This window comes from Protopterus annectens, chromosome 1.part1 (genome assembly GCF_019279795.1).
Source record: "Protopterus annectens isolate FY-2018-M chromosome 1.part1, PAN1.0, whole genome shotgun sequence".
NCBI classification, from domain to species: Eukaryota; Metazoa; Chordata; order Ceratodontiformes; family Protopteridae; genus Protopterus; species Protopterus annectens.
The window spans coordinates 490,525,978-490,542,888 of NC_056726.1; positions in this window are offsets into that span (position 1 = coordinate 490,525,978).

Here is a 16,911-nt window from a genome sequence, read left to right on the forward strand (position 1 = left end):
AAGAGTTCTAATCTAACACATGGAAACTGTGTGTGTGTGTGTGTGTGTGTGTGTGTGTGTGTGTGTGTGTGTGTGTGTGTGTGTGTGTGTCATTCATATCCTGTGTGGAGGTGGCTGTGAGTGTGTAACAACTGGACTCATTGTGGAGTGAGTTTTGCAAATTTCTTATATGGTGGGCCGATTATATGTCACAATGTCCACCTTACAAGGATAACAGATGTCAAATAGCTGACAGGCTGGAGTGCCAATCCATACCCTTACATGTGACATCAAGGACTGGCAAAGAAAGTAAGCAACCCTTGTATTACCCGGAGAACACTTCTAACCCATGTCTCAAACACAAACACACTTGCCTAGGCAACAACCACTTTGTTGGTAGTACCCTGCATATTGCCCACAGATAGTAACCATGGTGTGATTGCAGTGGACTACAGAGGGCATGGCACCCTGTCCCATCACTACAATAGGCAAATAATTGCAGAGGATGCGCCTTCACTATGTTCCCCAATGGATGCCTGCAACAACTGTGGTGCCATCAGATGTGAACCACAAAGGACATACCATGCCTTAAACACATGCCCTGTATGGACAGATGCCACTTGCACCAGGGAATACCTGTATCATGCTATCAATGCAGATGCAGGGTCAACCTGGTATCCATTACCAGTTCCTGCCACATGAAGCCAGGAGTGGCACATCTGATGATAACAATCTGTGTACACAACATGGGCCAGGCACCCCAGGTACAGTTCTACATGTCACTGAACATGGACTATAGAACACATATGTGGCAAGCATAGCACAGCACTGGCCACACACAATAGTAACCCAGGTAACTGGATGGTGAATACAATACCCACCTGTGTAGGCAAATCCAGATACTACACCCCTGAGCCACACTGCAGACCATTGTTATGTGGCCTGATACCAAGATATACCCTTCACCTAGTCTTGTACAGCCTTCTGGCACAGTCAGCCACTACACACCCATGAAACAATGCACCCATGCATGTCAGAACTGGCACCCTGTGTCTGTGCATGTGGAGTATGATGCTTTCAACCACATTTGCACTCACTGCAATCCCCATTGGCCTACTGAAGCATGCTGTATGATGTCAGACACCTTCACATACCCTTTGCCATATAACCTCCAGATAACCCTTGTGATGCATGTGATACCTACACATTACTGTGTTGTGGCAAACTAGCTAGTTAGGAAGTCTATTCCTAACCCTGCCAACTGTGTCAATGTGTGAGAGTCCCTGAGAGGGCGTGGCTGTGTTGAAGTTGACACCTGCTCATATGGACAGGCACGTGTATTATACACTTACCTTATCGCTACTATATCACTATTGCAGATGTCACTCACCATCAGATATACCTTTGGGCAACTCCCCAACATGTAAGCTATGTGGTGCATGCAATAACTGCATAGCATATGATAGCAATACATAGTCAGTCAAGGGTTTGAAACCCTGTACTGGTAGGTGTGTGACACAAACATGCTTAGGTTTTACTCTCCCACCCCTCCTGACTTATGTTGTCTCTGTCTGTCTCTCTCACTCCCTCTCTGGTGGATGTGGAGAAGTACACCTGTTTTGCTTAGGCAGCAGCCTGTGTTTTGTAAGTGATGCTCATGATCAGCTGATGGCCTCTGCATGAATTGCAGTCTCCCTCTAGCTGATTGCATGTGGAACAGCTGTGGTAACTTTCCCATAGCCAATTGCATGGAAACACACTCCAGTATCTAGGAACCTCATTTTGGTACTGGGCTTTTTCATTCACTGTGAGTAGGACCTAAATTTGGTGTTTGGCAAACAGCATCACAAATGGTATTGGGATTTACCTCTAACAGCATACACTGTGGAAACAGGCCAACAGACAGGTGGGGGATGTGTCAGACATGACTTACAGAATGTAAATGTTGCTAGGGTTGCCACCCCTTCGTTTTTTCCTGACTATCTGGAAATCAAACTGATTCTCCATTTGCCCAGAAAACACTGTACAAACTCTGGGATTCTGTTTCAAAAAGGAAACAGACTATTGGAGTTTATAAATCGGCTGATTTACAATGCTTTTTTTTAAAGAAAAGCATAGTAAATCAGCCGAAAGCAGGCATCAGGAACAGAAAAAGAAGGCATTTCCCACCAGGTGATGTCATCGTGACATCAGAAAATGGGCGGGATATGGGGTGGGATGGGCAAAGTTATTGGTGATGTGAGGGGTGTGGCTTTACTCCAGTTTTAGCAATGATGAAAAGAGGCAACCCTAAGTGTTGCTCTTCTGCATTTGGAGTAATATCGGTTTAACAGGGTGTGTGTGGATATGGCTGGTCTACATTATTTAATACCTGTCAGGACAGTGTTATGTGTTTGAGGAAACTCCCATCTGTAGGGTTATCTCTGCAAACTGGGCAATGTGTGGAACCTTTTGTTTCTTGTGTTACTTACAGAACAACAATCTGAGAACTGCAGAAGCATAGTGTGAGGATTGCAGTCAGTACATGGTGACAGCATTGAGAGTTACTGACTTCATATCCCTCATAGGACATATGTCACAGCAAACCCTAGTATGACAGTAAATGTATGAGGTTATCACAGCAATATGTCAATATTGGGCCAGTGTTTGTAGCTCCAGCCACAAGTCTGTCAACCTTTGTACATATGTCATGCAGTAAGAGGTGGATATGTTTTGTACCATTATTTATTGACATCATACCTGATAAGCCATTCAGATATCAGACTGCTAGACATGTTATGTATAGAAGGGTTTTTTTCTGAGGACATAACTTGGGCATTCTGTGATTATGTGTAAAGTACTGGGATCTGTGTACTTATGGTGATTGTTGACAGTATGTGTATTGCACATACTTACCTTGGGCTGTGCACAGACTGTGGTAGATGCCATTGTTCTTGGTCCTGTTCTATCTGATGTTACATGCTGCTCCAGTGTATGGTACCCTATTGGCTCACATGTAGGGTCGGACACACGTGTCCCATACCACAGACAGGCATTGGACCACACTGTGTCATGACCCAGTGTATGTAGGGTTAGTGTGGGAGTGGCACATATGAGGGTAGTGTTTATCAGACAGTCCATATAGTGTCATATTAAGCTTGTGTACCATATGTGGCTGTGGCTGTGTTCACATGGGTTGTGGGTATGCACTTTCTCACAGGTGTCTGTTACTCTGTGCTGTGACATGCAGGTGGAGCCTGCTATAATTGTAGGTACATGTGTATTTCCCCATACAAAATGTAGTCCAGTGTTGTGGCAGTCTGCCTGTAGTTTGCACAGTGCTTTGTGACATGCCTAGCAGCCTAGTGTAATTACCCAGTGTGCTGTATGTCCAGTTACTTACAAGACATACTGCTGCCAGGCCACCATAACTGTTGTGTATTTCTGGCAAAGCAGTCTGTACGGATGTATGTAATAACAAATGGGTAGTATGTGGCCATGTGACCTCTGCACCACCAGGTATTATGTGTCAGGATAGACTGTCGTGTGTGAATGCATTAAACTGTGGGCATATGTAGTCCAGTATTTACATGATATACCCATATACATAGCTATTAACATCCACATTGTGAGGCATGGTCCACATGTCTCGCATGAAGGGGATTTGTATATACCTCTGGACTGACCACAGAGTGCCAGACTGTCCACATATATTGGTCATATATCTGCTGTAGTCCACAGGATCAGCAGGGGTACTGTACTATGATGTCCTTAGGATGTGTGTCAGTAGCCAATGGTGCAAACGTTAAAAGCAGATGTGACCTCCCACACACAACATGTCTGTTAAAATGACCCCTGTTACAGTAGCAACACTCTGCATATATGCCTGCAACACATACATGACATCCCCTTGCACTAAGAGGTTGGGACTATTGGTGCTGAGGTAGGACTCCACTCCATGTTCTGGACATATGGTAAACATATATATATATATATATATATATATATATATATATATATATATATATATATATATATATATGAACATATACATATCTACATACATATATGGCTATATGTATATATATATATATATATATATATATATATATATATATATATATATATATATATACACTCAAAAATACACATATACACAGCAATATATGTCTACACATATACAGATATGTAGATACATATGCACATATAGTTATAGATAGCTACATATATATCAACATAAATAGGTATAACTGATTAGATATGTATGCAAATATAGTTATAAATATCTACATCTATATCAACATAAATAGGCATATCTGTGCACATAGGATGTGCATACATATATATATCTATATATACACACACACACACACACACACACACACATATATATATATATATATATATATATATATATATATATATATATGTGTGTGTGTGTGTGTGTGTGAGTGTATAGGTTCATAGGTTCATAGGTTGGTACTAGGCTATCGGCCCTAGGGCCTATACAAGCCTAGCAAAACAATTCCCTGGATATTTCTTCCCACAATATTTACTTCTCTAGCAGGGTGACTGACATGATCCCTGGGGTGAATTTCCTATCTCCCATCCAATCATCAAGGTTCCTTTTGAAGAGGGCCCAGGAGGCGCTCTGCTTGACATGTATGGGCAGTCTATTCCAGAGTATGGGGAGTCACTGGGTCAGGAACCTATCCCTCCAGCATGTTTTGTTCATTGTGATGACAAGGTTTAGATCCCTGGAGCGTGTGTCTCTGAAGGATTGGGATTTCTTTAAGTGGAGCATGTCCAACAGCTCAGAGTTTGACATGGCCTTGTATGTTAAGCAGAGATTGCCTCTGAGTAGATGATATGCCACAGAGTATTGCTAGACTTTTTTTAGACGATCAGCATATGTCATCTGCTTTAGGCCTGTGATTCTTTTAGTGAGGCATTTCTGTGGCCTTTCCAGCTGTTGCAGATGTCTTGTGAGGTACATACCAAATGGGGCATTATACTCTATAATGGGTCTAATGAGGGATGAGTACAGTGGGACAATGACCTCCTTTTTTTCTGGATGAAAAGCCCTTAGTGATGAGGTGTGCCACATAGACGGATTTTCTGACTGTTGTGGTGATGTGGTTATCGAAAATGAGACCACTGTCCTCCTATGTCCCTAAGTCTCTCATCACACTTTCGATGTTTAGTGTACTGCCACCTAGGTGTTAATTCATGGGTACATGTTTTTTTCCAAAGGGGATAACTATACTTTTCTTGGCATTAAGCTTGAGCCCATGGCTCTGGCACCAGGCATCTGTTTCTGTAAGGCCCTTTTGTAGAATATCCACATCATCTGGGGATTCAGTATTGGCTCCCAGTTTGCAGTCATCTGCGAACTTTGTTAGCCAGAGTCTCTTAGTGTTGGCCTGTACTTCAGAGAAGTAGGTGCCAAACAAGAGTGGTCCCAGGACTGAACCCTGAGGTACTCCACTTGTCACTTGTCTGGAGCTGGATTTGGAGTTGGCTACTTTTACAGTCAGTCAGTAAGCCAGTTGGCAAACCATCGAGTGATGTAGGGATTTATGCCCAGCTTAGTATGTTTATCTATGATTCCAGAGTGGGGGATGGTGTCGAAGGCATTGCTGAGGTCCAGATAGGCTGTGTGGACCGCCTTACCCTCGTCCACAGCTCTGGAGACTGATTTGAAGAAGTCAATCAGATTCAGGAGACAAGATCAGCCCTTCACAAACCTAAACTGGGTGGGATCCAGTGTTTGAAGGTTGGCAATGTCTTTGTTTATAAGTTCCATGATAATGCATTCCAAGCCCTTGCAGATCAGACTTGTCAGACTGATGGGATGGTAGTTCCCAGGATCAAAGGCGGACCCCCCCTTGTGGAGTAGGATAACTGTAGCTGTGCACAACTCAGTGGGCATGAAGCCTGAGTTTAGGCTATGATTAAATATGACACTTAGGCGAGGTGCCAGTTCATTTTGTAGTTCATGTAGTACACAGCCTGGGATGTCATCTGGTCCCACGGATGCTGTATTCATAGCTTTGGAGAGTGCGGTTTCTGCCTGTGTGGCCATGATTACTGGAATTTGGCAATCTTTTGGTATTGAGATGGCCCTTTTGGGGGTGAGAGGGAGTGAAGTTGGCACTAAATCGATCTGCCAGGATATTGGCAATATCCTTGGGATCAGTATATTTAATGCCATTCTATTTTAGCTCAGAGCAGATCTGAGCATTGTCATTTAGATTCTTGATATAACTATAGAATGCCTTGTGGTTGTCTTTGGAATCTTTGGCAATTTCATTTTCATAACTAGCTTTTGAGGACTTTATGATGGATCTCAGCTTCTTACTAGGGCTGGTGAGGGAGTTTTTGCATCCTGGGATTTTCCTCTTTTCTACAACAGTTTCTTCCTTCTGTTGTATAGTTTGTTTATAGCAGGGTACCACCAGATTGGCTTCCTTTTTTTGGAGAAGAGCATCTTGGTTCTATTTGGGATGGCACGATTCATGCACGAGTGGATGTGCTCTTACAGTGCCTTATTGCAGGATTCTGCAGTCAAACTTTCAGATCCCGTCTGCATGGGTGTCATGAAGTTTGTCACTTCTGACTTCAGTAGCATGAAGTTGGCATTGGAGAAGTTTTTTAAGGTGGTTTCCTTACTGGGGGATGGGGGTGGGATGTGGATGTCAAGGGAGATTTGCTTATGTTCAGACCTGACCAATGAGATGTGGAGCATCTATCTCCCATGTTGGTAATGTCCAGGTCTAGGATATTGGAGCCCCTGTTGGGACAATGGATTAGTTGATCCAGGCCATTGGAATTTATGAATTCCAAGAACCGTTGGGAAAAGAAGTTGGTACCTGAGTAGTTTTCCCAGTTAATGGCAGGGTAGTTGAAATCACCCAGTATTAGGGTGTTTGATTGTATCTTAATGTTTTCCAATATGTTTAGAAAGGTGTAGCGTGAATCCTGGGACATGGTGGTGGATCTGTAGCAAGCTACAATTTGGATTGCAGTCTTACCTAGTCTTAGTTGCACCTGGAGAATTTCAGATGCATTGTGTTGGGCAACTAGCCTGGAGGTGTGAATATCCTTGGTGAATATGGACACTCCTCCACCTTTAGTGTTTTGGGCTTGGTTTTGTGGCTGAAAAGTGTGGTAAGAGTTGTAGCCTGGTATTGCAGGGGTGCTCTCTGGAGCCTTGAACCAGGTCTCAGTTACTGCACAGATATCAATGTTCTCCATTTTTAGGCGTGCCTCAAGAGAGTGCATTTTGAGGTTTAGACTTCTAGCATTGAGTAGCATTACCTTCAGATTTTGCATGCTTGTATCTGTTACAGTGGTGGTTTTATCCATTGAACTTTGCCTAAAGAAGGCACTATAGGGGTGGCAAGAGCTTTAGCCAGTAACCTGAATCCTAGGGGTGACAGGTGCAGACCATCTCTGGCAAAGCATTGTGGTTTGTCGATCATGTCTTCCCAGGCAAACAGATACTAGATCCCCTTTGAATGACACCAGAAGCTTAGCCAATTGTTGAAGTCAATAATTTTGTCCTTATACTGTGGTATCATTCTGGGCGAAGGCAGGATGCTACTCAGGGCTAGGGTCATACCTGCCTGGGCCACATGATCCGAGAGCCCTTCAATGTCTCTTTTCATGTAGTCCAGGGAGGTATGTCTCAAGTCATTCACTCCAACATGGACAATAACAGAGTCGTATTTATACTTGTTGTGGAGTGACTTGAGTGCATGCATTATGTGGCGGATCCTGGCACCCAACAGGCAGCTGACTGTAATTTTCTCCTTGTTCAGCCTGGTGAGTGAGACATCAGTGTGCCTGACTATAGAGTCACCTATGACTAAAGTGTTGGGTACATTGTCTTGCCTTAGGGGCTGTTGTTGGGTGGCACACTGGTGTTGTGAGCTATGTGTCACTTTGGTTGTGACTGGTGTTTGTTTGCATTTTGCTTCGGAGGTCCTTGTTGCTTGGGCAGGTCAATGTTAAGGGCCTCTGCATATGTGGGTTTAGTGTTGCTATGTGTGGGTTTTGATGGTGTGGGTTTTGAAGGGCTATGAGTTGCTTGAGGTGTAGTGCAGGTGTTAACCTTCTCCTCTTGACTGTCTGGCACAATATTGGCCAGAGAGAGCTTTGCTTCCAGTTTGGCTATGTAAGTGCATCTCTCGCAGGTTGTAGTGTTGGGTGGTAGGAAGAGAGGATTGTCTGTCTACATGAGGCAGTTGCCGCATTGCCCCAGTATGCCCAGATTCACCAGGTGGACAGGAGAAATCACCGGAAGCTGACCCTTGGACATGCCTCTTTAGGTGCTTTATTTGTAAAGTATAAGAGCTGTTTTCCCTTACCTCTGCAAGGTACTTTGCAATTATAGGCTGTTTAGTGCCTATGATTAATTTCTCCTTATTGACAAGGAGAGTTGAGTGCTTGTATCAGTTTCAGGCTTCCTAGTGCTTTCCAGCAGGTTCTAGAGCAAGTGCTAGTCACTGGGGTTCAGATTTTAGTGCTACTACTGAGAAACCAGCTAGTTCTAAGGGAAAATTTGAAGAACAGACTTTCTGGCACCTAGAATAGTTTAACTGTAGCCTCACAGTGCTGCATGATGTGAAAACGTGTATACATATGTATATATTAAGAGATGTACAAATGGCCATATATATGATGCACTACTCAGATGTGTAGACATACATATGTATGAATATATATGTGTATGTACATGCAGACTTATATCAATATATGTATATGTATATATCCATATTCCTGTCATGTGTAAACATCACGGTTGTGTATACCTTCCCAGATGTTTCTCACTGTATGTATCTGATATGTGTATATTTAAATATGACATATGTGATGCAACAGTAATATCAATAACAAGTACTACACAATTGTGGAGGTCAAAGCAATTGTTCAATATATTCAATATGTGTACTGACAGATATATTGGAAAAACAACAACTCTCCTCACAGCTGTCATGGTGCAGTAGTTAACTGTTTTGACTATAGTGTACAGGATCCTGGGTTCAATACCTGCAAGGGCTGTTTATTTTGTTGCTGGGCAGAACAAGTGCTACTGGATACAGAGTGGTTAAGACAGTTTTGAGCAGCTTTAAGCACGTTTGTGCAGGTTTGCATGAAGCTAAGCAGTGCTAAGCTGCAGTTAAACGTACTGGCACTTACACCATGTATGCTTCGCTTACCACTGCGCAAATCTGCTTAGCTGTTAAATTGCAGCAGTGCTGACACCTGTTAAGCATGGCTCAGCCCTCGTAACCAGTGCTCACATCCCAGTCTGATAACATAGCAGGGTAATGACATCTGTAATAAGTGTATATAATGCCATGTACAATACATACGTTTAAGTGCTGCATTACAGTAGCAAGGGGTGTGAGTGTCATTTCTGGGGCACACAAGTATATAAGACCTGTACAGCACTATTATCCATGTGACTTTGTTACATACAAGGGTAGTAACTCAGTTTATGTGCTGTCACACTGGCATGTAGTGTATCATGGCAGTACTACTGTTGCCAGTGCTTTCCCAGGCAAGAGTAGAGTGCTAAATGTAGTACTGACAACAAGCACACCTGCAGCCATAGCTGGACTCTGAGGCCTCACTGTCATGTTCCTGGTGTGTGAGCTGTGTAACAGTATATATTCCCTACTGGATAATGATCTGACATGTGGAATGTAACTGTAGACTACCTTCTGTACAGCCCATGTCAGTGAGGGCTTTCAACATGTAGTAATGGCATACATATTGTTGTCAAATTCTGTCTGTTGACACATTCATCCTACTGCATAGCTACTTGCCTAATTGATGTCTGTCAGTCCCTGTACATGTGTGCAGATGGCAGGTATCCAGTTTGAATATGTACAGGCAACCTATGCTTGACTGACACTAACATGTCTGCCCAGCTGTGTTATAACTGGTACATATAGGAGACAACACCCTGTATGCACCACATGCCACGGGTACCTCCACTACACTACCACAGTCAACAGAATATGCGTGTGTACAGGTCTCCATCACAGACACTAACCATGTGTTGTAATACATGTTGCATACATGTCAACTGGATCACCTCAGTGGCCATTTGCAGGAAGCACCCAGAGGAGTGGCTGATGCATGTCACTCTCACCCTGAGGGTCACCACAGTGGTGTCTGTCGATAGATTGCCTGCTGGCACATGACAGGTGGCATGATACCAGTGTACGCACATCCCCTACACTATCCATCTCTACATGGACAATAGCCAGGTACACACCTATGACCACCTGCAGCAATGCACCCCAGTAGTGAAACATGTGTACATGTGCATTACTAAGGATAGCAGTGTCTGTGTGTTAGTACACTTGTAGTTGGGAATACAATGAGGTCCTTCACAGCCACTGCAACACCCATTCCCATAGTAAGATGTGGCTGCTGCTGTATCGGACATTACATGTACCCTGCTACGCTTCTCTCCCTAAAGGCTACATGAGCCTTGCAGTACCAGCACAACAGCATTGTACAAATAGGTCGATAGGCATGGGATACCCATTGAGTTCTGGCAAGTGTGTGTATGTGTGCATGTCTGTATATCTGTAGGGTACAGCATTCCAAGGCCACATACTCATATTACAATATGCATTGCCACACAGTAGTATGGATAGTTTTGTTGCTGCCCATAGATGAGGCATGGCAATGCAACACCCTACTATGCCTGTGACATGTGCATTAGATGCATATTCCTGAAGTACCACTGTTGGGATATACAATGGGTTGTATTGCAGTCGTGGGCAATGTGTGATGGTGGGTATGTCAGAGTGTCATCATGGGTTCCAATGAGTACAATATCCACTGTGGGATGTGGGTGCTCTGTACACTATTTTACACCATGGTACACCTGGTATATGTCCCATGTACTACTGTATGGTGACCACTGTCACCATCAACCATACAGGTAACTGATACCACAATCCAGCCCAGTTATGCATGTGCTGTGTGCAGCCTACCTATAACACATTGGACACATGGGCAAGTTAGGTAGCACCGATAGGCCCAGGTCTCTTTGTTGTGTGTCTGCCTGTTATGTAGCTATTAATGTGTATATGATGGTATGTCACACTATGTATTGTCCATGTACTGCCATTACATCTACATCCCCCATTACCATACTGTACATGTCTGGGGATGTTCTGCATGTTACATGTAACCTGGAATACACCTTACCCTAAACGCTGTGTGGTGTGTGCAGTGAAAGCCACACAGTTCAGTAGCACTACATACCTAGGTAGGGGTTTAGTCCCAGTGTTGCCAAGTCAGAGTGTGCGTGTATGTGGATGGGTCTACATCAGGTTGCTCATTATACATATACCAGAGGGTCATCTGTCCATGTGGCACAGGCAGTAACTGTTATACAAACCTGTGACATGTGTTCAACTGTACCCCGGATATGTTGCAGCCATGGTGTCACCACAGTGCCATAGCCCTTGTGGAATATGACTGCAGACCATCCTCCTGCAGACACATGTACACCTACGACACAAATGGATAACATTATGGAGACCACAATCACCCAGTGTTACTAACAGCTATAATGCATCATTGCTGGATAGCTACACTACTTGACATGTATGCATTAAACATTACTCCTGGCAACATGTTACACTGCAGTACATTATAGTACAGTCACTGTGTGCATCAGAACCATATAATCCTGTCCCTGCATCGATGTTATAAATGACAGAGATGTGGCACAGTTATCATCATATACACAGGTTGTGTTGTTGGTTTGCCAGAGACTGAGGGTGGGACATATGTTTGACACCATGTGTGTGGGTGAGTGGTATAATTAGTTTTATTGGGCTTGGTGATGTAGTGTGTGTAGGTATGGGGTTGCCCTAGGTGTGTTCATATAGTAAGTGGGTATGCATGCACACAGTTCTGAAATGTGGCTGCCCTATACAGGTGTTTTCTGAACAGCTGCAGACCATACCTGGCAGGGTGGGAAGTTCACCACTTCCGGCCATGGACATGCGATTGTGCCTGCCAGGGGTTCCATGGGCACATCCAGGTACAGGCCTCAATGTGCTACTCTCCCCTGATAATAACAGATGTCTGCTGGAACCAGGTCCCTCCTGGGACTGGCCAGGGCCACATGCACGTGGCCTGTTGTGGTGTGGTGTGGATAGTGACCCTGACTGAAGTGCTGGGGATGGTACTGCCACTACAGGAGTGCCTTAGTATCCTAGCACATCCACGTTGACCACCAGCTGTTGGTGTAGCTGGCCTACGTCCATGTGGCCGTCACCGCACTCCCACCACATGTTGAAGCATGGACAAAACACGGTTGATGAGGCCCACCATCTCACCCAACCATCTATCTATGCCCTCAGTATAATCACGGAGGGCACCGGACAGTTCATGGAAGTTGTCGCTTGCAGATGTGAGAGCAGCCCTCTGCAGCCTTAGGACCTGTCTGTTGTACAGTTCCATATGTGCCTGTGCCCCATGACAGTCTGAAACATGCGCCTGGTGGTACTCAGGCTAGCTACATATTTGTATGAGGTTCCAGAACTACAAACAGAGTGTGATTAGTGTTGTTGTATGCATTGTATAGCACCATTGTTACAGGGTTTGTGTGTACATACTAGTTTAACATGGACTGCAGTCGGCCTGCATAGCTCTCAACTGTGTGCATATCCACTTGATGGCTAGAGGTGAGTCTGTTATGTTTTGTCTGTCCACCACACAGGTCTTGTATCAGATATATCACTGACAGTGTGTGTGTTGAGTACTATCCATACATGGCTACATCCATTGGTGTTTCTGACTTCATATTCCTGACTAAGGTTATGTTGCAGACTATCCTGTAACACCAGCGACTTGCTTAGTGTATGACAACACTATTTCATATATGGGCCTATGTTCCAGCCTCTGTCCTTCACCTACATACCAGGCTTTGTCCATATGACATGCTGTCAGGGGTTGTTATGTAGTGGCCTGTGAGTATGTCATGCTGCCATTCCTGCCATCATTTCACTGCTGTTGTGGCACCCACACATATTGTGAGGTTGAGTCCATATATGTTCATAGGTTCATAGGGTCATACTAGACTATCTGATCTAGGGCATTTATAGGCCTAGCCAGAGTGTGTTTGGCTTTCGCCACCCATTTTAAATTAATTTTGCTATGCCCTTTTTCAAGGTTAGTATACTTTGCCTCTGTCTAACAGCGACACAGAAGTGATACCCGGGATAAAGCTACGCACTCCCATTCACTTATCAAGATTCCTCTTGAAGAGAATCAGTGAGGGACTCTGCCTAACCTGGACTGGGATTTTATTCCAGAGTGAAGGGAGCCTCTGGGTTATGAATCTTTCCTTCCAGCATGTCCTATTTATTTCAGTGCTGAGGTTCAAGTCTCTCGAGCTACGCGCTCAATGGGATTTGCATTTTCTGAGGTGCACAATGTCCATTAATTCCGGGTTGGACATGGCTTTATACGTCAGGCACAGATCGCCTCTGAGCAGGCGGTATGCCACTGAGTAGAGCTGGAGTTTCTTTAACCGGGCAGCATATGGCATCTGTTTTAGCCCTTTGATCCTCTTGGTGAGGTACTTTTGGGGTCTTTCCAGTTGCTGCAGGTGTCTGATAAGGTACATCCCAAAAGGGGCATTGTACTCAATTATGGGCCTGATGAGGGATGAGTAAAGAGGCACGATGACCTCCCCTGATCTAGATGTGAATCCCTTCATGATTAGGTGGGCTATATAAAATGTTTTTCTAACCAATTTGGCCACGTGGTTGTCAAATGAGAGATTGCTATCAACTTGGGTCTCCAAGTTCCTAATTACTTCTTCTGTACTTAATGGATTACTACCTATGTGGTAATTTGTGGGCACTTTGTTTTTGCCAAAGGGGATGACTATACACTTTTTGGCATTTAGCTTGAGGCCATGTCTCTGGCACCAGTTGTCTGTTTCTATGAGGCCCTTTTGGAGGATGCTTGTGTCGACTGGAGAGTCGATTATGGTGCCCAGTTTGCAGTCATCTGCGAACTTCGTCAGCCACAGTCCTTCCGTGTTGGCCTGTACCTCTGAGAAATATATACCGAACAAGAGAGGTCCCAGGACTGAGCCTTGTGGGACGCCACTTGAAACTGGTTTGGAGTCTGACAAGGCTCCAGCAATTCTAACCATGTAGGTTCTGTCCTTGAGCCAGTTTGCAATCCATCTAGTGACATAGGGGTTTATATTTAAGCTGGTGAGCTTATCTATAATACTCGAGTGGGGTATAGTATCAAAGGCTTTTGTGAGGTCCAGGTAGGCTGTGTGGACCACCTTCCCCTCGTCAATGGCCTTGGTGACTGTTTCAAAGAAATCAACCAGGTTTAAGAGGTAGGATCTGCCCTTAACAAAGCCGAACTGGGTAGGATCCAGTGTCTGTAGGTCCTCAATATCTTTATTTTTGAGGTCCATGATGATCCTTTCCATAGCTTTGTAGACCAAGCTAGTCAGGCTTATGGGGCAATAGTTTCCAGGATCCGTTGAGGCACCACCTTTGTGGAAAGGGACCACTGTTGCTGTACGCCACTCTTTGGGTACATATCTTGTAGTAAGGCTGAGACTGAACAGTAGTTTCATGTTTGGGTTTAGCTCTTCTTGGAGGTCATGTAGGACGCAGCCCGGGACACCATCTGGTCCCATTTATGCTGTGTTCTTTGCTTTGGAGAGGGCAGCTCTTACCTGAGCATCTGAGATGTCAGGGGGGCAGCACTCTGCTGGGATAGATATTTGCCCTTTTGGTGGGGAGGGGGGGGAAGAAGTTTGCGCTGAACCTGTCAGATAGGATGTTGGCAATATCTGTGGGTTCGGTGTATTTTTTGTCATTTTGGACTAATTCTGAGCATATCTGGGAATTCCCACCCAGGTTCCTAACATAACTAAAGAAAGCCTTGTGATTATCCGTAGTGTCCTGTGCAATTTTTCTCTCGAAGCTGGCCTTAGACAATTTTATGAGTGCCCGTAGTTTTTTGCTAATATTGATCAGAGATGCCTTCCCTTTTTGGGATTTTGCTCTATCATGTAGTAGTTTCCTCCTTCTATTGTATAGTTTGTTTATGGCTGGGGTCCACCAGACAGGACGTTTGCCTTTGGAGGATTGGGTCTTGGTTTTATTTGGGATTGCATGATCAACGCATTCCTGAAGGTGTTCATAGAATGCGTTTGTAAAGGATTCTGCGGTCTGGGCCGTATTTTCCACAGGCCCGGGGGCTTTGAAGGATTCCACCTCGGTTTTGAGGAGTGTGAAATTTGCTTTAGAGAAGTTTTTCACTGTGGTTTTCAGGACAGGGGGTGGACTCGGGATGCGAATATCCAGTGAGATTAGTTTATGGTCTGATCTTACCAGTGAGGAATACACTTCTGGTCTGGAGCATAGAGTCCCCATGTTGGTGATGATCAGGTCCAGTATGTTTTCCCCTCATGTGGGAGTGGTAACAAGTTGTTCCTTAGCATTTGAGTTTATAAATTCTAGGAACCTTTGGGCTAGGGTGCTCGAGCTAGAGTAATGCTCCCAGTCTATGTTTGGGTAGTTGAAGTCGCCCAGTATAATGGTGTTTGGAGAGACCTCCATATTTTCCAGTGTTCTCAGGAAGGCCAAGTGGGGTTCCTGGGCTTGGGAGGGTGGTCTGTAGCAGACTATAAACTGGAAGGCAGTTTTACCCACTGTTAGTTGCACATGGATAGTCCCTGATGCTTCGTGCTGTGCCACCAACCTGGAAGTGTGGGTATCTTTGACGAATATTGATACTCCCCCTCTTTTTGTGGTTCAGTCCAAATTTTGGGGCTGAAAAGCATGATATGAGGTATAACCTGGTAGTGCTGGGGTGCTCTCGGGAGCCTTGAACCAGGTTTCTGTTACTGCACAGATATCGATGTTCTCCATGCTAAGGAGAGTTTTGAGTGTGTGCATCTTGATGTTTAGACTTCTGGCATTGAGTAGCATTACTCTTAGTTTCTTATCCCTTGTGATACCTGTGGAGGTGGGTTTGTCTTTTGAGCCTTGCCTAAAAAGGCACTATGGGGGTAACAAGAGCCTTTGCCAATATCCGAAAGCCCAGGGGTGACAGGTGCAAGCCATCCCTAGCGAAGTATTGTGGCTTGTCGAGCATGTCATCCCAGGCTGACAGGCATTGGATCCCCTTTGAATGACACCAATACTTAAGCCAATTGTTGAAACTGATCATCTTGTCTTCATATTGTGGCATCATTCTTGATGAGGGTAAGATGCTACTCAAGGTCAGGGTCATACCGGCCTGGGCTACATGCTCAGAGAGCTCTCTATGTCTCTTTTCATGTAGTCCAGGGAGGTACGTCTCAGGTCATTCACACCAGCATGGACAATGACTGAGTCATATTTGTACTTGCCTTGGAGTGACTTGAGTGCTTGTGTTATGTGGTGGATCCTAGCGCCTATCAGGCAGCTCACCGTGACCTTCTCCTTGTTCAGCCTGGTGAGCGGGACATCAATGTGCCTGACGATAGAGTCACCTATTACAAGTGTATCAGGTGTGTTGTTTAGCCTTAAGGGATGTGACTGTTTGGAACACTGGCTTTGTGAGCTATGTGCTGCATGTGTTTTGTTTTGGGGTAGCGGTTGCTTGGGTGTCTGCTTTGGAGGTCTCTGCTGCTTAGGCAGATTTTTATTTAGAGCCTCTGAGTATGTTTTTGTGTGTTTATGTGTTTGGTTTGCTGTCGTGGTAGGTCTATGTGAGATTGGAATTGTAGTGAGTGTGGTTTCCTTCTCCTCCTGACTGGTTATGCCAGTACTGAGTTGAGAGAGCTTAGCCTCCAGTATGGCTATATGGTTGCATCTCTCACATGTGTTGGAATTTGTTGGGAGGAGGAGAGGGTTGTCTGTGTACATGAGGCAGTTGTAACAT